This window comes from Aquila chrysaetos, chromosome 6, assembly GCF_900496995.4.
Source record: "Aquila chrysaetos chrysaetos chromosome 6, bAquChr1.4, whole genome shotgun sequence".
Taxonomy (NCBI): Eukaryota; Metazoa; Chordata; class Aves; order Accipitriformes; family Accipitridae; genus Aquila; species Aquila chrysaetos.
In genome coordinates this window covers 20,751,199-20,771,720 of record NC_044009.1, presented here as the reverse complement: position 1 = coordinate 20,771,720, position 20,522 = coordinate 20,751,199, and the positions used below count along the sequence as shown (strand labels likewise).

Here is a 20,522-nt window from a genome sequence, read left to right as displayed (position 1 = left end):
CCTTTGCCCCTGCAGCTAAAATGAGGGTAAAAGACAGTGAAGGATTTGACTGTCACCTTTAGGAATACATGGGCACTCTCCCCTCTTCCCCTGTCCCTGAACTCTGGGATTGTACTTCATCACTATCTGAGTGATCATAGAAAGTTTAACCTGCAAAATTTGGCGCTGTAAATGACAACCATTTTCCTCCCAAGGTGAAAGACTTGGAGACGGAGAAAAAGAGGGAGAAAGAGAGGCCCAGTTTCCATGGCAACCCTGTGACACTTATACGCCATAGGAAAATGTCATTTTCCGAAAAAGACAAAACTTCATGGACAAGTGGTACGGTACATCAGAAAAGGCAATTGCAGTTTTAAAATGAAAAGCTCATTTGCATTTATGGTTTTGAGTTTCATTTTCTAGTTACAAGACCCAATTGTGCACAATTTAGTGAAGAAAATTATATTCAACATTTCAGGTGAATAATGTAGATTAAGATCAAGTTCAGCCAGAAGAAGTTCATTGTGACAGACTCGGGTTTGGAGAATGCAGGGGGGGATGGATTCTGCTTTAGCTGGGTTAATGCTGTTGCGTTAGAGAAGTTGGTTGGCATTTTACACCCTCTAATAGACTTTGCAAAGTCAGAATCTGTCCCTAACTGTTGAGATTCCTGCCACAGCATGCAATTTCAGCAGGTAAAGTTATACCTTCTAGATTCCATGTTACCTTTGATACCATCAATCACCATCCATTGTAAGCCACATTGCATAGGAGAGCGTTTTATGATGAGCATTAGCGTCGTAATATAGCAAAGAGCATTGTTAATGAAGCGTGGAAAAAGAATAAATTCAGCTAATGGGTATATGTGTCAAATTTCAATTAGGGATATGTTGGAAAGTGAAAGAGAGAGACGAGCATACAAATTAAACCTTTGACCTTCAGAGTAAAGGGAGAAAAACCTGAGAGAAAAGGGGGATGGTCACAGGTGTTTTCCTTGCTGAATGCTGAGAAGTCTGAGCAGAAACTCTGAAGTACTGCTTTCTTTTTAATTACCACTATATATATATAATTTGAGCGACTCAAAAAAATGCTGGTTTGATTCAGCTGGTTTATTGACAGCTATATTCCTGTTTGTGCTATTTACTGCATAGGGGAAGATATAAAGATTGCGATCATTTTATGGTGATGGAAGGCAAAATCTCACCTACGTGAAGCCTAGGCAGAAGATATTAAAACTTATCCTTCCCTGCCTGTAAAATGCTACGAGAAGGAACCTCCTTCTCGCTCCTCTTAGGCTTTCAAACTGGCCTTAGTTAATTCAAAGTGTGCTTTAATGCATAATCTGATGATCATGGTTTTTGAATGCAAATAAACAGTAGCGGGAGGGGTTGCAGCAGGAGCACAGCTGAGCAAGCCACAAGGTTCGGACACAGTCCAAGGCACCTGGGAATTGCTAGTTTACGTTTGCTTCGATACCGAAGTGAGTGATGGTTCAGATATGCAGCAGTGGGTTCATACAGGTGCTATTGCACCCCTGCATGTGATTTAATATCAGTCGCTCTGCTAAAACAATGTGCGTTGAATACAGCTTGAGTTTAATAGGGCAAAATTGCCATTAAAGGCATATATGTCAGGGTTTAATTTAACTCATTTGTCTGCATGAGGAGTAAGGGTCTCTTTCCCAGAGCACTGCTGCTTGTGGGGAAACTGGTAACATCCGAACCAGTTTGAGTCAAATTCAATGCAGGAGGCAAGATTATGCCATTACCTGCTGTGTAGTAAAATCTTGAAAAGGATGAGGGAAAGGAGTCTCTATGTCTCTGGGGACACTTCTCCTCTTCAGTGTCCAGCTGGGAGGAGCCCATGTGGGTCTGGAAAGCCCTTGGTGCCCGCTGGCCAGGTCTTTCACCTGTACTGCTTGGTTTCCATCTAAAGATGTAAAGCAGATTTTTCAAACATCACAATCCCTGTGTACTGAATACTGGATTTGTAGTAAGTATATGTAAATGACTGCTATCAAAAGGGTATATTACATGGAAAATTGTGTTCCTCTTCTTCAAAAGCTTATGAAAAGGCTAGAGAAATGTTAAATTTATCCTTCACTCAGAATTACTAACATTTTTCTTAGTAAATTTTTCCCTACGACAGGTAGCTCAGAAATATTGGCATGATTATTCTTAGCATTTGATAATGGAAGTATGGAAAGCAAATTATCCTGTTAAGTCATACGATATCACTTCTGTTTCATGACTGAATGATGTATGTCCCTGTAAGTAGGTAATACAGGAGTATTTCTAAATGAAAAAATTTGCTTTTATAAATCCTGCAGCCTGAAAACTTAAATTCTCCTTCTTCCCCTCTGGTAGTGCATATCTAAAACTGGTTTTGCCTTCTTTTGTATTTACCTTTATTCAGTAGTTAGAAAGAAGATATTTTCAATAGAGTAGCTTCTCTGGTATAATTAACATCTACATATTTATTTCCAGCTATATTGATTGGTTTTAATGGCATAAATAGGTCACGTTATTGTTATTGGATAAATATCATACTGTGGAAGCATATTTCCAGTGTTAATATTCTCATTTACAGGTTGGAGAAGAAGGAATCTTTTGTGAACCTCCTCCAGTATTTACTTCCAACTTCTGTTTAAGTGAACATTCTTGCCAGAAAACTTGTTCAATAGCATATTTGGGGAATGCAAATACAACAGGAAAGCTAGAACAGCGAATTGAATTACATTTCTTCATCAGGCGAAAATTCATCAAGCTCTGTATGAAATGAAGAAAGTCAGAAATTGTCCACGTAGCTGCTTTCAGGACATAGTCACAGTCAAATCAGTTTTATCAATCTCAAATATTAAAAATCAAAATCATTATATTTGTTGGGATTTCATTCATCATTTTCATGAACAAGTGTCTCATTTCTAAAGTCACAGTACATTTTAGATTTTTTACTAGCTCTAGTCGTTTCAAACCATAGGAAAAGTGTAGTCATATTTTTGAACTTTTAAGACCAATCCCACAACTAATAGAGGCTTTCTTTAAAAACAAAACCCCACATAAGCTGAGGTTCTCCAGGCACTGCGCTGCTCAGATACTGGAAAGGAGCTCAGATACATCTATGGCCAGATACAGCAGGTTTGCACTGGGAAAGGAGGTCCTTCAGTTTCTCAGCTGGGTCATATCATCACAGGACCTGGCATAAAAATGCAGCTAGCAAAGCAGGTGAGTGATCCAGCACTGTATTAACTCAGAGTTTCTGGAGTGGCTCCTTGGGAGGTGGGTACCGCAGAGCCTGCGATGCACTGACCCCTCCATACCCGCTCTGTTCTGCCTGCATCAGTGTTCCCCAGTGAGGAATTTGTTTCTGTTTAGGCAAAAATCTTTCCAAATAGGTTCAAGCTTCAGATAACACTTTTTTTCCTTTCCACAAGCAGCAGAGATGATCAGCTGAGTGCTACAGTCTTAGTTCTGCCAGGCAAGGTGTTCACAACTACAATACTTCTTTTTAAAATCAGCCAGGGACATCTTTGTAATGAACGGGTTAACTTTGTTCATGAAATCGCATGTGGAGGTAGGGATATTCTTCACTTATCTAAGACCATGAGTACCGATGATTAGCATATGTAGAGAAACGTTTACAGAGCATGAATGGGACTTGAGTCACCTAAAGAACAGCTGAGGAAGACTTCGGCCTTCATCCCAACAACCACCAGAAGGCAAATTACGACCACTTAACACCTGATGGCACAAGATACCGAAGATACCAGCCAGCCTTCACGTATCAGGGACTAAAAAGACTGTATAAATAAAGAGGCTCTTCCCCTGTTTGGGTGGAGCTTGTGGCGGAGCACTGTCTCCCCGGCCGCCCAGCGCTGTTTTGCTCTTTTATCGCTTGCTAATAAATTCGATCTTTTATTTAATACAAATTGGCTCCTCCAATTTGTCACGAGCGTCTATAACAAACTTGGTGCCGTGACTCGGATCCAGGTTCTTTGGTGCGGACCCTTGCAAGCGGGGAGGCGCCCTATCCCCGGATAGCCCCGTCTTGAAGAGGTGCCGCCGCCATACCCTGGACCCACGAACCCCTCTAAATTATGATAACTGAGCAAAAGAACCTGCAGGACCCCTTAAATTTTGTGCACGAAGACCAAACGAAGACCCCGGGAGCGGGTGAGTATATAAAGCGTGAGCCGTTTGGTTGGGGTGGTTATCCCGAGGTGCAATTGTGTGAGAGGTTTCTCTGAGATCACACGAGTGCGGACCCTCCAGTAGTGCAGTTCTTGTAGCCCGCGAGGGAGCGAGTCACGACCGAGGGGAAGTGAGTGTGTGTGTGGATAAGGGCACCTCGGAAGATGGGACAGAGGAAAAGCAAGCCCTCTGGACCCATGGGGATGGGGAAGGGAAATAAGTTACCAGACATACCCCCGGACAGTCCCCTAAGCCTGATGTTAAGATATTGAGACAGTTCACCAAGGAGAAAGGATAGGTCTAAGGAAAAAGATGATTAGTTATTGTATTGAGATTTGGGGTGGAAAACCTCTCAGCAATCCTCATATACTCTCGCCTGTGTTCGGGTCCTCTGAGGATTGGGTGTGTCAACAATTAAATATATGGGTAAACAATAAGAGACCACCAGCCAGCCCAGAGGAAAGTGAATATGCTGCCTTACGGATTTCCCAATCCTGGGAAATGTCATTCCTCTTTGCCTTAAGAGAAAACAGACCAGATAAACCTCGAAAAGATGATGAGGACCCCCTTTGGCCCCCTCCCTATGCCCCTCAGGCCCCTCCTCCTCAGGACCCACTCCAAGGCCAGGAAATAGCCCAGGCCCAGGAAGGGTCAGATTCGGAACCTAATTCCTCAGCCCCGGCACCCCCTCCCAGAAGGTCTGCACTTAATAAAATAATACGAAGAAAGGAAAGATTGTTCCTTCTTCGGGAAATGTTGGTGCCTGGTGAGGATGAACAGGGGGGACCGGGAACGGGGTATGTGGCAGTCCCCCTTAATACAGGGGATGTAAGAAAATTTAAGAAGGAAATGGGGAATCTGTTAGATGATCCCCTGGGCGTAGCCAAAAGGTTGGATCAATTCTTGGGACTGAATTTGTACACGTGGGATGAATTACAGTCTATCCTGGGCATATTATTTACCGTAGAAGAAAGGGACAAGATTAGGGGGGCTGGGATGAGACTGTGGGACCAGCAACATCAGGCTGGCCCAGCGACGGATCAAAAATGGCCCTTAAATCGGCCAAACTGGAATAATCAGGATCCGGCTCACAGGAAAAAGATGAGACCCCAATGGAATGGCTTGATTGAACCATTTGAGGTGGTTATTAAGAACCCAGAGATTCCAGTGAGAGTTAAACAATATCCCTTATCTAATGAAGGGAGAAGGGGACTAAAACCTGAGATTAAAAGACTATTGGGAAAGGGGGTACTCGAACCCTGCATGTCCCCTTTTAATACCCCGATTTTACCAGTAAAAAAAAAAAAAATCCGATAGTAGCTATCGGTTGGTGCATGACCTAAGGGAAATCAATAAATGGACTGTCAACCGGTTCCCGGTAGTGGCAAACCCACACACCCTGCTGAGTCAATTGGGACCCGAGAACCAATGGTATAGCGTAATAGATCTTAAGGATGCATTCTAGTCATGCCCTCTAAAGGAGGAATGTAGAGATTATTTTGCCTTCGAGTGGGAAGACCCAGACACTCATAGGAGACAGCAGTTAAGGTGGACTGTACTCCCCCAGGAGTTTACAGAATCCCCAAACTTATTTGGACAAGCCCTAGAACGGGTTCTACGGGAATACCAACTGCAGGATGGGGTCGTACTAATACAGTATGTGGATGACTTATTGTTAGCAGGAGAAAATCAAGAAACAGTCAGAAAAGAAAGCATACGGTTGTTAAATTTCTTGGGCCTTCAAGGCCTCAAGGTATCACGGCCAAAACTACAGTTTGTGGAAAAGGAGGTGAAATATTTAGGACACTGGATAAGCAAGGGGACTAAGAAGTTAGACCCCGAACGAGTAAATGGAATTTTATCACTGAAAGCCCCGAGGAGTAAACAACAGATTAGACAATTGTTGGGGCTATTTGGGTATTGTAGACAGTAGATTGAAAACTTTAGTGCGAAAGCACGATTTTTGTATCAAAAGTTAACTATGGATGGGTTGCTTAAATGGACCCCGGAGGATGAAGAGAGATTAGAGAGTCTCAAGGCTGATCTAGTTAACGCCCCTGTCTTGAGTCTGCCTGATGTGAGGAGACCCTTTTATTTATTTGTGGCCACTGAGGAGGGGACAGCATACGGAGTTTTAACCCAGGAGTGGACAGGGAAAAAAGAAACCTGTAGGGTATATGTCCAAATTATTAGACCCCGTCAGTAGAGGGTGGCCCACCTGTTTACAAGCAGTTGTTGCTGTAACCCTGATAGTGGAAGAAGCAAATAAGATAACGTTTAGAAGTGAATTAAGGGTGTTCTCCCATAATATTCGAGGAGTTCTCCAACAAAAGGCTGAAAAATGGATCACCGATGCTAGGCTTTTAAAATATAAGGGGATCCTAATCCATTCCCCTAAATTGGAGATCGGAACAACGAACTTAAAAAATCTGGCGCAATTTTTGTATGGGGGTCCTGAAGAAGAATTAACACATAATTGCCTTCAGACCATTGAAGAACAAACAAAAATTAGGCTAGATCTGGAAGAGGTAAAATTGAGAGAGGGAGAAAAGTTATTCGCTGATGGGTCATCTCGAGTAATAACAGGGAAAAGGAAGTCAAGACAAGCAATAAGAGGGCCCAAGCGAATAACTGTGGTACATGTTAAGGGACACCAAAGAAAAACAACCCCTGAAATTCAGTAAAGCCAGGTGATATGGTATTAATAAGAGCCTGGAAAAAATCCTCTCTCACTCCTAGGTGGGAGGGGCCCTTTCTTGTTTTACTTACCACAGAAACTGCTGTCCTAACTACAGAACGAGGATAGACTCATGCAAGCAGGATCAAAGGACCAATTCGGAGTTCTCATTGAGAAGTGACCAAAGACCCTGACAGCTTGAAAATCAAGCTCCGAAGAAAAGTGGAGGAGTGAGACTGTCTTTTGTAAAAATCCTCACTGTATATGTTATCTTTATATGTTACAGGTGTAAACTTTGTAGAGAAAAGTGGTGGACACATTGCTCCTATGGGTATTCCCCTAGTGACATTTGCCACGAATGTTATAATTACGAACAGGAATTAATTGAGCAAGCATTATGTATGGGAATATCAACTGGAAAAATTATAAAAGGCTCCAAAGAATGGTGGGATATTTTTGCTAAAGGCATAAACCCTGAGAGGTGTTGTCTTTATGTAAATGAGTTATGCCCAACGAAGACTGAAATAGTGCAAGTATCCCGCAGACGAACAGTGGTCAGAGTGGGGTGGGGAGCTTGGGAAGTGAAGGATACAAACTGGGACGCATATAAGTCAAAACAAAGTAAATATAAAGGAGGTTCCCCTGAAGAATACGACTGCTGCTGAGAAGATAGTATACCTCGTTGCTCTAAGCAACAGAGTAGGCAGAGAAGAGGGCAGAGACGTACTGCTGTGGGGATTAAGGTTGATGAACTACCTCCAGAGAAGGCTCACGGAGCCTCTTGACTTATTACTCCCAAATAAAACATCCTCAGAGCTTCCCCAAAGTCTCCCATCTCTCACCAGGGATGAAGACAAAAATCAAAATGATTATCAGCACCCTTGGAATACCTGTCGCAAGGGTAAAGGGACACCACTTTTCTCAAACTTGAGATTAAACACTTGAATGATAGGACTGTTACTAATGCTAATGGAGACAACCCAAGACAAAGGGAACCCCCACCAACCTTACAAATAGACGCTTTATAGGTGGGAGGATCAAAAGATACTACAGCAAGTAATTGCTGCCGGGGCCCCAAGCTTTAATCAATCCTTATGTCAAATCATACCCAGGAACCCATGTCTACATAACTTAGGCTTTTAGTTTTGTCCCAGTTCTAACCCTGGAAAGGGGTATTGCAACCATCCCGACTCTTACTATTATGCTTATTGGGGTTGCAAAACTATAGCTTCTGATTGGATTCCTAGGGGAGGTCCAGATAAATTCCTATCTGTAAGGTGGGAGCCTCATGGATGTACACCTCCTTCACATGGTTGGGATGGAAGCCAAACAGGACTATGGAGTGGAAATTGCCCATATGTTTATATTAATGCAACCAACCCGAAAGATCCTGCTTGGTTAACCGAGAGAACATGGGGAGTCAGACTTTGAAAACCAGGCGCAGATTAAGGGGGAATAATTACGATAAGGAAAGAGCTGGTGCCAAATAAACCCTCTGGTGTAAGACCAAATTCAGTCGTAACAGAGGAAGATGATAATAACAATATTGTACAGACTACTACTATCTTACAAGTAACTGTAATACCTAAGCTTATTTACCATCCCGAAGATTTTATTTATAACTATCAAACTACTCAGGCCCATCACATACAAAAAACGTGAGCCCTTGACAGCCCTCACGGTAGCAACCCTCATAGCAGTCGGAGCTGCTGGAGCTGGTACAGGAATAACCTCCCTCATACAACAAAATCAAGAATTTCAATCCTTAAGAATAGCAGTCGACGAGGATTTGGCTAGGATAGAAAAAGCCATGACAGCCCTAGAACAGTCTGTTAGGTCTTTATCAGAAGTAGTATTACAAAACAGACGGGGCTTAGACCTAATGTTCACGCAGCAGGGGGGGTTATGTGCAGCCCTACGGGAAGAGTGTTGTGTATATGTTGACCATACTGGAGTAGTTAGAGATACAATGGCCAAGCTACGGGAGGGGTTAGAAAAACGGAAGAAAGACAGGGAAGCACAACAGAGCTAGTATGAGTCTATGTTTAATTATTCACCCTGGTTAACCACCCTATTGTCAACTATTACAGGACCCCTTATCTTGTTGATCTTATTTTTGACTTTTGGGCCATGCATTTTTAATAAGTTGATCGCTATTGTTAAAGGGCGCTTAGAAGCTGCACACTTAATGCTGTTACGAAAACAATATGAACAAATAGAGGATGAAGGAATTAATCCTATCCTCGGGCGGACAAAAAAAGTATTAGATCGATTTAATGAACAAAATCAGGATAAAATAGAAAAGGGGGGATTGTAATGAACGGGTTAACTTTGTTCATGAAATCGCATGTGGAGGTAGGGATATTCTTCACTTATCTAAGACCATGAGTACCGATGATTAGCATATGTAGAGAAACGTTTACAGAGCATGAATGGGACTTGAGTCACCTAAAGAACAGCTGAGGAAGACTTCGGCCTTCATCCCAACAACCACCAGAAGGCAAATTACGACCACTTAACACCTGATGGCACAAGATACCGAAGATACCAGCCAGCCTTCACGTATCAGGGACTAAAAAGACTGTATAAATAAAGAGGCTCTTCCCCTGTTTGGGTGCGAGCTTGTGGCGGAGCACTGTCTCCCCGGCCGCCCAGCGCTGTTTTGCTCTTTTATCGCTTGCTAATAAATTCGATCTTTTATTTAATACAAATTGGCTCCTCCAATTTGTCACGAGCGTCTATAACAATCTTGACCCAAAGCTGCATCCCGTTTCTCTCTTGCTAGGATGGAGACCTGGTTTCCTTGCCAGCTATGGATTTCCTTGCTGGTTAGAAACAATATCTAATGCAATATAAATCTGACATTGCAGTGGTGTCACCAGACATAGAGACATTCCTCAGTACGTTAGAAGGAGGAGTTGGGTAAGTCAGAGAAGAAATTAGCCTGCTTTAATTTAGGTCTGGATATGCACACCTCACCAAGAGTTCAGTATGCTCAGAGAGTCAAATAGATCAAATGCAGTAATTTGTTGGCAAGACAAAGGATTTAAACACAGTGGATACGTGTTTACAGTTTACATCCCTAACCTTGCCTCTGTTGTGCAGATTTTAAAATTACATCAGTAAGAAGAGGAGGAGTATGTCTATCTTTAGACATAAAACGGAGGGCTTAGGAAATTTAAAAGGCAGAAAACATGAAAAGTATGAAAAGTCCTTCTACCACTCCAGGAATTTTTCAGGACCTTTTTGCTATTTGATGCAATATGGATTTCTACAATACATTGTTAGGAGAATGTCATAAAACATAGACTAATGATTGCATTTTCATCCTTTTGATGTGCCATTTAATGAAGTCTATGCTCTTTCATACTTGACATCAAAAAGACAACCGCTGGAATTCTTCACATATACATCAAATGAATTTTTCTGTTAATAGGTATAATCATCTAGGCAAAAGAATGCTGCTTTTATATCAACTGGTTTACAGCTGATTTGATATAGACTCTCTAGTACTAGTGTTTACTCACTAGAGTAAAATGAAAACGTATGAGGAAGTGCTGCAACCCCTGTCCTTTCTGCCTCCCAATCTCAAATGAAAGGGAACAAGATCTCCCTTTCTGGAAGTTAGATTAAATTTGTAATTTAAAGAATAAATGCCTAGTTATCTCTGGTACCACCGGAGGGTAGTAACTAAATGTAGTGGAGTATGTTAAAGCTAATGAAAGCAGTGTTGGAGTTGGGCTTATCCATTTGCTGCTCTGCTAAATCTAGTATTTCTGTAGCCCTGAAACATGTAAAGGAGAGAAGCTGGTCTTGGACAGCTGGAGAGAACAGCATGGACTGAACATACGTAGTCCACTGCTTCCATCCCTCTGAGCTTTTTCCATTCCCTGTGACCTCCTGAATGAGAATTAAGCATGGTTTATTGATAAGACATGAAATAGGAAGTATTTTGCTTGTCAACATGTGGACACAGCAATTTGACTCCATTAAAACACATCTCATACTTGAACATTCAGTAACACTGCAGTTGCAGTTATTCTTATCCATTATTTGGCTATTCTGTTGATATTTAAAAAGAAAGATCATTTTCCCAACCTGTTCTGTGCAGGGAGCAGCATGGATTGGGAGAATGGCTATGCCTTAAAATACTTAATGGCTAGGCATTAAAAGACTTCATGGCTAGTGGTCACCATCAGACTGTTCACATCATAGATGGACAGGTCCAAAGCAAATCTTCATGATACCAAAAGCATACTGTTTTTTCTGATAATCACATCTACAGTTTCTTTGAGCCCGTATGTACACTTTTAAATGTCCAGCATACTTTTACTTATCAGCATACGTAGCTTTCATTTTAATCAATGTCCTCCTCTTTAAAGGGTCCTACTTTTAACAGTTCCAGCTTTTATGATTGTGTCTATAAAGTGAATACAATTACTCTGAAAGCACTTAGCAAAAAACTTGTGAGGTGGTACATTGAAAAGATGTTCGGCCTTTCATAACAGTTGATTTGCTTTTGCAGGTAACTATCATTTTTAAATAACAGTCACACCACAGGTATCTTGAGCAAATTTTGACTTGCAGAACAAATTACCTCCTAGAAAGATCAGTACTTTATCTAGCTCTGCTGTTAACATGGTTTCATTTCACTTGAAACACCATGAACATATCGGTGTCTTAGTTCAGGTAAGTTTTGCAACTTTTATCACTGATTATGCCCTTGTACTGGCACAGACAGCTATCAGTGTCAGGATAATATGGAGAAACTTCCTTTGAAATCTTTGTTCCCATTGCCTTCAAGCAGTGTTTTTAACTGTTGGTTAGCTGCAAGTGCAAGGTCATTGAGCTTTTTGGTTTTGCACAACTTAATGGTGTTCCTTTGTGGAGCTAAGTTGTTTACCATCTGGCCATTGCCTTTGACTTCTTGCCAAGTGTGCTGCCATGGAGGTATTATTCTCTGTCATTTCTATGGGCTTCAATGTGGTTTGAATAAGTGTCCCAGTAGATAGCAGTGTTGCCTAAAAGTGTTGGAAATTTGTATGAAGAAAGCTTTCTACTATATATTCCTAACATTCACGCTATATCTTAAGACTATTCATTCAAACACAATATGGGCAAATTGCAGGATGTCTCCCAAAATACAAGCTGTAACAAGTATGGATTTCGACATTCATTCCTGCACATTTCTGCATTTTATCAACCTGTTCTTCTCTGTGCCACCCAGTCATTTAGTGCTTAGAGTGTAAAGACATTTTAGAAGACCTGTGGAATTATTTTTTTAAAAATAACTAATGAGAGGGAAAGCTCTGTTCTGTTTCAGAAAAAGAAAAATCTGAATTGTGATCTCTAGTCTCTTTATAATGATTTAATATGCAAAAGATTTTTTAAACTTCTTTTTCTTTCTCATCTCCAGTGGCAGGCTCAGCCGAAGCAGTTCTCTAAAGCAACACGGGATAGTGCTATGTACTGTTCTGCAGATACACCATTTTTTCTGAACTAAGATGAAGGTTGGCTTGCATAGAGCTGAATGCAAGTGAGCAAGCACAACCACTAGTGCTGGTATACAATTTGTTCCTGCTGTTATTCCAGGAAACATCACAAATATATATTTATTTATTTATTTATTTAAGTATTTGGATTGTATTAATACATGCCTTTTTGTCACTGATTGATTGCTAACCTGTAACTATAGCTTCAGGTCCTAAATTTAACTGCTGCTTTCCCAAGGTGGTAACAGCAGGGGGGTATATGGCCAAATAATGTCTTTTGAACCACGTTTGTAAATAAGGCAGATGATTGCTTGGGTATATGTTGCCCTATTTTCTTAAGTCTAATTTCACCAAGTCCTCTCACCATGACAGTATACTTTTTATATATATATAAAGTTTAACGTAAGAAAATCTGAAATGTTAAGCTGAAAACTAATGCTAGTCACAGCGTTCAAAGCTTTGAGCTAGAAGCCCATTCTTCCTATGGACCTTAGACTGACAGGTGGCTTTGCAAGAGTTTTTAAATATATCTTTGAAGATTTAAAAATAGTTTTATACCAGAAGGCAAATATACAGTAGCTTCTTCTGTGAAGCTTATCTTTCAATTGGCAATAAATAGTGTATGGCTCAGGGATTTTTGATATCGTTTGGCCTATTTATTCTGTTATACCTGAATGAATTGCTTTAATATACTATTGAGATGAGCTCCCACTCTGGAAGGTCATTATATGGTAATGAATTATCATCTTTTCTTATCCCAGATACTGAAGCACAGCTTTCTCAGTCTACACTGCTATCAATAGGGGTCTGCAGTGAGAGGTCAGTGGGGGAAGCGCTTCAGGCAAGGGGCTGTAATCTGTGAGGCACGGGCAGCCAGCGGACTTTTCCTTTTATCAGCGAGGCAGCTGGCTCCTGGGAGGTTGCCATGTCTTTATCACACAGTAGACTTTAAAACATATCTTTTTCCTGTGACTTTCTACAGCTAACTTCATTGGGAAAGGTGACATTTAAAGCTTCACATCATTTTCTGTAATTTTGTTTGAGATGTTTTTCTCCTCCTCTCCCCTCCTTTTTTTATTTATTTTTTAATAAGCACTCTGTATGAATATTCTCTGGGGCAAAGCAGATTTAAAAGAAAGGCATGGGTTTGATTTTTTTCTGGAAGATTATATCATTTAACAACCATATATGACTATGATGACCTCTAACTGAAAACTTTGTTTACCTCATGTTTCACTTTCTAAGTATAAATGAATACTCAGTGAATAAGACGTCTAGCTTGAACTGAACTGAAAATTAAGGTGAATCTTGGGGAGCTAGGTCCTTGGATTCTGTATTCGTGGAAGTTTGGCATTATTCAATGTAGGTAAAACAGTTTTTATTCAATATGTGTCCTGAAGAAGACAGGCTGTGGTATTAAGAAATGCCACCTAATAGATAGATAACTGAAGGTGAATTGTATGTGAATTCCTCTTACACAAACCTTTTTGAATGCTGGCAATAACACAATAATTCTGATAAATAAGCTGAAGAGCAATTACTGTGCAGGGGGATGGTTAGCTACCACCTGAAGGCATAATTCTGTAAGACAAATGCACATGGACTTTGACAACTGATAAGATGGCAATCTACACAGCGGGAAACTCTCCCCCCTTACCACTTTACAATAACGTTACTTGTTTGATTATTATCATTCATCTTTTGCATTATATGGAAAACCTAGTTCTAGTGGAGCTAAAATACCTTAGAAATTACCTACCCTTTCTTTTTTATAAGTAAAAGCTCTTTGTCCTTATAGTTTACTTTTGTACAAAATCCTTTCTGTCTGAGGGATGAGTCACATGCCAGCTGATCCATAGGGCTCAATTTTTAAGGAGAAGGCCAAAGGAAATTTGTGTGGGTGATCTGCCTTATGTTATTACAGGATAGAAACTCAGCTGGCTGCAGAGGTCTCGCCAAAGTGGAAATTCATCAGGTTTCTTCTGTTCTGAGTTAAGCTACTGTACCTGATTTAGGAAATAGGCTGGAGAAAAAAAATCATGTTCAGCTCGTTTAGATATCACCTATAAATATAGTTAATTTTATACAGGTTAAACATGGTTGTAAGGTGCCAGGAAAGTAGATGATGCATAAAACAGGCCTTCCAGAAAATAATTCTACAGTAAATTGTACTTTTGCTCATAATGAAGCTATGTATAAACTACACAATGAGGCAAGTCATACCCATATTGAACTGTTGAGTAACGTTGCAAACCTGCTGTTATCGCTTCATTATTCTTGATTCCCTTATTTCCTACATTATTCTGTTGTTTAGTACTTTAAAAAAATGTTCTTTTCTGTTTAAAAAAAATCATGAAGGTCAAGAAAAGTATTACTATGAGTAAATACTCCACTTAAATGGAATATTTTGTATTGTCCTTCTGGTCTTACAGAATAACAGCAGGATCAAGTTTTAAAGATCCATAGATGGTTCCCAGAGTACCCATTAGACAATTGGTGTGATAAACAGAGTAGAGCCTGTTGTCTACATTTTAACTACTTCCTCTTTGGTGGTGGTAAGTTTTAAAAAATTTGAATATGGCATTTATTATCTAATCTAAGGAGGTGCATGGATTGACATTCTCCATTTTCATTCTGTCTCATTGCAAGAGAATGAATGAGATCTCAAGAAAGTGTTGCTGGAAAGGGGAAAGTGCTGGTCACTGCAATCACTTCGCAATTATTCCTGGTAAGCTCTGTGCATCCTGGTAGATAGAAGCTTGATTTTTGTAATATCATGTGGCTATTCATGTAACAAAGATTAAGGGCACATTTTAACAGACATTTGGTTTCTAAACTTGCTTATTAAAAGGAAACAATGGCTTTTTTCCCAGGTGATGTTTTAATATAATGGAAATCATCAGAACAAGCAATCATTTTTTGAGCAGGTGCTTAGCATCATTACCCTATATTAGGAACTGTAAAGACATGATATATAAAAATGAATCTCTGGTGTCACGTACTCTCTAGTAATGAAAAATAATTTCACTCCTGTCAGTTGAGTTTAACCAACATTAACTTAGTGCAAGTGAGATCAGAATCAGGCCCTGAGACTATGCAATATATTGAAGAAGAGATAGTAAAGTGTATTATCTGTCATTAAATTAATTTTGTATTTCCCCAAACTACTCTTACTGGCATCAAGTTCACAGGATGTTTTTTAAATACAAATATCAAATTACAAACCTGAGTACACTTCATTTGTGTAAGCCATAAGTTAGAACTTGCTTTCCCTGCTAGGAATGGCATTAGCAAGGTATTTAAATAAAGGAAAAATGATGATAGGATTACTAAAGAAAACAGTAGCAAAATATTCACAGCTAGAAGACCTTACATTAAGGAAATAATGTACAATAGCAACATATACTGAAAATCCTTGCTAATTGTTGTGCTTAAAACAATGTGCATTCTGCAAGGATGCACCGTAACTCTTGAAGGCCAAAACCAAATTATTTTCTTGCTGAACGAAATTCAAAGACAACAATCCTTAAAACCATTTTGATGTAAAAAACATAGTCATACAGAAGTTTATACTCTTGTTGTGGTTTAACCCCAGCCAGCAACTAAGTACCACACAGCCACTCACTCACCTCCCCCCTCGCCCCCAGTGGGATGGGGGAGAGAATCGGGGGGAAAAAAAAAAGGTAAAACTCATGGGTTGAGATAAAAACAGTTTAATAGAACAGAAAGGAAGAAACTAATAATGATAATAGTAACAACAATAAAATTACAATAATAATTAAAGGATTGGAATATACAAAACAAGTGATGCACAATGCAATTGCTCACCACTCACTGAGTGATGCCCAGTTAGTTCCTGAGCAGCAATGCCCCCCCCCGCAGGCCAACTCCCCCCAGTTTGTAAACTGGGCATGACATCACATGGTATGGAATATCCCCGTGGCCAGTTTGGGTCAGCTGTCCCAGCTGTGTCCCCTCCCAACTTCTTGTGCCCCTCCAGCCTTCTTGCTGGCTGGGCATGAGAAGCTGAAAAATCCTTGACTTTTAGTCTAACAACTGAAAACATCAGTGTGTTATCAACATTCTTCTCCTACTGAATCCAAACCATAACACTATGCCAGCTACCAGAAAGAGAATTAACTCTATCCCAGCCGAAACCAGGACAATTCTTAGATTTGGTGTCAGTCTCAGTGTGTTTGTATGAATGCTCTTGATTATCGCTTGCTTAATTGAATATAAATTTATATTTGACATATGTACATAGTTGACACGTATAAAGTTTACATTTATAAATAGTTTCTTAGTCTCACAGACTCTAGCAATTCTTGAAAGAACTCTGGTCTCAAACTACTAGCCATGCAATTAATTGTTTTTCTGTGGTAATTGTAACCCTCAACACATCTTGCCATTTTTTAATCAGAGACTGTTTCCAAATTAAGTATTCTTGCTCAGACTTTGTGCCTGTGCTTTGTGCTCCCCAAGAAATTAATCTTAATAGAAAACCATCAAGTAAATGTACATGTGCTCTGAAATCCATGTAAATTAGAAGTTAAGGTGCTTTTTCATGTGAAAAGCTGCATCCCAGATTAGTTTGACAGATAAAGATGTTCCCCATCACTTTCCCTGTCCAGAACTGCTTGGGCAAGACAGTGTTGACTGAACAACTTTTCTCTCAAAATGGGGTTTTGACTGCGTATGTACAAGCGCAACCTCACACGAGGTTGTTTTTTCCTCATACTCTCGTGACAAGGTGCTTAGACCAATTGCTGTAATTAGGAATTCAACACGTTCTAATTTTGGAAAGCAAATAGCATTCTTAGTGCAAACGTTTACTTGGGAAAGAAACCCCACACTAAGCTATAATTCCCAGAAGTCTTTGAGAGAATGTTTTAAAGCTGGCAGAGCAGAGATAAATGCAAAGAAAAGAAAACACTTTGAAAGCATGTTTCAAGCAAAACATTTCAAAGTGCTACCAATAAAAGCCAACAAAGACTTCCATTACCCCATCACAATTGTAAACCTGTGCAAATACTTTTTCTTAAAAAAAACGCAAAACTCCTTGGAGGAGTCACCAGCCAAGCAGTCCTAATAGCAGCTGCCTGGGAGTTCAAGAGTTTAGCGGAAGAATTAAGGAAATCCTGCAACTGCTGACTCTCTTCACAGAAAGGTAATTGCAGATGACTTGAGCAAGGTCTCGTCTTGAACAAAATGGTGAAAAGTCACAGAAATGGGCTGAGGCAAGTTTTGTTTCCCAGTGTCACAGATGGTGGGAGAAAGTTAACCATCTCTTGGGTGTTAAGACATTGGTGAAGGGAAGAAAACCCAGGAAAATATACATACCTCTTGCTACTCAGACGAGGGAAGACGGTATCTGAAAATATGAGAAAGCAAGACAGAAAGAACAATCTGGAAGGCAGACAGAGGAAAGACATTTAATTAAAGTAGACACTCTGACTTTTGAAAACAGAAATTTCAGGTCCTGTTTTGTCCTCAAATGCTGTGTGGTCTTGTGCGATGGCAAGACCTGCCAAGGAGATCAGTCAGCAATACAGAACATACTAACTTGGGAAACCATAAATATTGTAAAAAGCATTGCTAGAGAGCATTTCTTTTTCTTGTCTACCCATGACTGATAGGATTATCTCCTCCAAGTCTACTTTTGCAGTTATACACCATGACATTCAACAATAGTAGAGAAAAAGTGGCATCCTTCACACAAGATGCACTTTTGGGCTCTACTAACTACCCTCATAGTACGACTTCATCCAAGTTAAAATAGCATCCCATAAGTGGGGACATATCAACCAAGAAATCATTCTTCTGTTATCTTAGATGAATGATGAATTCAAAGGTGCTAGGTCAGCTAGGATACTAATTGGGTATTTTGCAGTCTGCTAAGTGGTAGTCTATAACCATCAGAAGATACACTCTTCTTCTAAACCTGGTAGGATCACAACAGTATTAATGGTTCTGGAACTTCTAAGGGGTGAAAAAATGGCTGGATTCTGTAGATGAGTCTAGTGCAGTGCATAGCTGCACTTGGTGTTGCTTTCCAAATGCAAGTTCTGCATGGGGTACTGAATGTTACAAATCTGTTTGTGTAATAACAGATTCCTCCCTCTTCAATATGCAGGGAAAGCGAAGTACAAATCTCAGTTCTTAGGTGTTACAACATTGAGTGCAACATCACTAAAATCCGGCTGAGATACCAATTCCTTATTTCCCCAAGTAAAGGATGCGCTGCACCTGGAGGATTTATTGTGGGACATGTACTTAATGGACATGCTGGATACTATGAAACGACTTCAGATACAGTGCTGGTTCTTGGCTGCTGCAGAAACAGGGAGAAACACCCTCTTAAAAGGGAAAACAGGGAATGCTCAGGATGAAATCCCTTTGGACTTTTTGCCTCAGGGTAGGGTTTAGTACGATCGCTTTTAGGTGAAGGCAGCTGCATAAGGTAAATTTCCTCCCAGATTTAGTACTAGCTTGATGAAGGGAATTATTGATTACTGATTAAATGCTAATACCAGGCTAAATGTAATTTACTGAAGAGGTAGATGTGCCATTAATGAACAGAAACATTACTATACCTGAAATTTACAGGAGAAGGTAAAAAGTAAAGCTCACACTCAGGATGGTTTCACAAGGTATTTGAAGCTCATTTTTAGTCAAAATGGTAGATGAAAATTCTGGGATTCCATTTTTAATATCGTGTTGTTACGAAGTCTGTATTTGGTCGGAATATAGGAAAGAATTAGCATCACAAACAGATTGTTTACAAACCAACCTGCCACAGGTGAGGGGAAGAGCAAGGCAGGGCCATCTGCAGAGCCCGGTGCAAGGCTTTGGGTGTGCTCCCTGGGTTGGGACCAGGGAGCCCTGGGATGGGACTGGGAACCCAAGAACAGCCCCAGCATGTAAGCTGTGTGGGGGGAGGAATTCAGCCTGGAAAGGGAGAGAAGAGCAGAAGAGCAGCTGACTTGCTGGCAATGTGTTTTTTAGGGGAAATTTGCAGGTTTTGTGAGAACCACAAAACAGTCAAATGGAGCTCAAAAAGGTCGAGGAACTTGAGGTAGCAAAGACAACATTTCTCTGTGGCACTAAAACTTAGTATGGAAATTTTTGCTGATGACTTTTACCTCTCTGAAAATAAAGGTTGGTAATGAAACTGCGGACATGAGCTTAATGATCCCAGTGTTAAAGGGCTCCCATAAAATGATTTCTCCTTTTCTTGGCTGCTTCTAACCAATACTTTAGAAACACATAAACAATTTACAGCAACAAAGGGCTTTTTTTTTTTCACTGACCCGAAGGTAATAATTGCTGCATTTAGTTTATGGTTCTCCTTTTTTTTGGGGGGGGGGGTGTGGTGTGTGTGTGTGTCAAAAAACCATCACTGATGATCAGAGCAGAGGACATGCAGAGCCAAAGGAGATAAGTGACAGATGGTCACTGAATGACCATGCAAAGTCATAACATCAGAGATCCTGGAGAGGACTCTGGTCTGGGGAATGAGTAGCACAGCACAGTTTCCAAAACTTAAGTAGGTACTTTTGAAACATAACTCTAACATCACTCTGAAGTATTTTTAAAACTCCTCAATATTGTGCCTGCGGGGGAAAGCTATTTTTTTGTGTTGACGGTGATTTCAGGAATGAATTTTGGCAAGCTCAGCTGAGTTACCTCACTGCACAGTACATGGTAATGTTCATTATGATTATATCAAATACTATCCATTCTGTGCAGAATTAAATTTGATCTAATTTTGAAATGAATTCAAAATCCTTAATACCCAGGTGCGTTCTGGAACCAGACTTTTCTTGGTAATTAGTCCACCACTCCTTGATGGTTAATTTTTTTAATTTTGTACAAAACTCTTATTGCATTTTACATTACTGCTTTTTGCATAGAAAATATTTAGCAGCGCAATAAATGGGTCTTCTATTCTATTTTTTTTGTTAGCGGCCAAGAAACCACAACAATGGACCACAAAGATCCCTGAGCTCGCTCAGTGCTTTGCTCCTGAAGAAGCAGAATACCTTTCCAATCTCCAGGGCTGAAGCTCTGGAGAGTTTTGAGTGTTAAAAGTTTCTAATATTTTATTCTGCTTTACTTATCCAGCAATACATATTCATGAGGAAGGTCATTATAGCAGCACCCAGTAGTGTGGCTCCAGTTTCG

General features: G+C 40.2%; 1 long non-coding RNA gene across 1 annotated transcript; it reads left to right on the top strand.

The window, feature by feature from the left end:
• Positions 1–235: 235 nt before the first annotated feature.
• Positions 236–14,855, top strand: LOC115343370. Its single transcript, XR_003924096.1, has 3 exons — positions 236–321; positions 2,569–3,203; positions 14,771–14,855. It is a non-coding gene; the product is annotated as an uncharacterized LOC115343370 (long non-coding RNA).
• Positions 14,856–20,522: the final 5,667 nt, after the last annotated feature.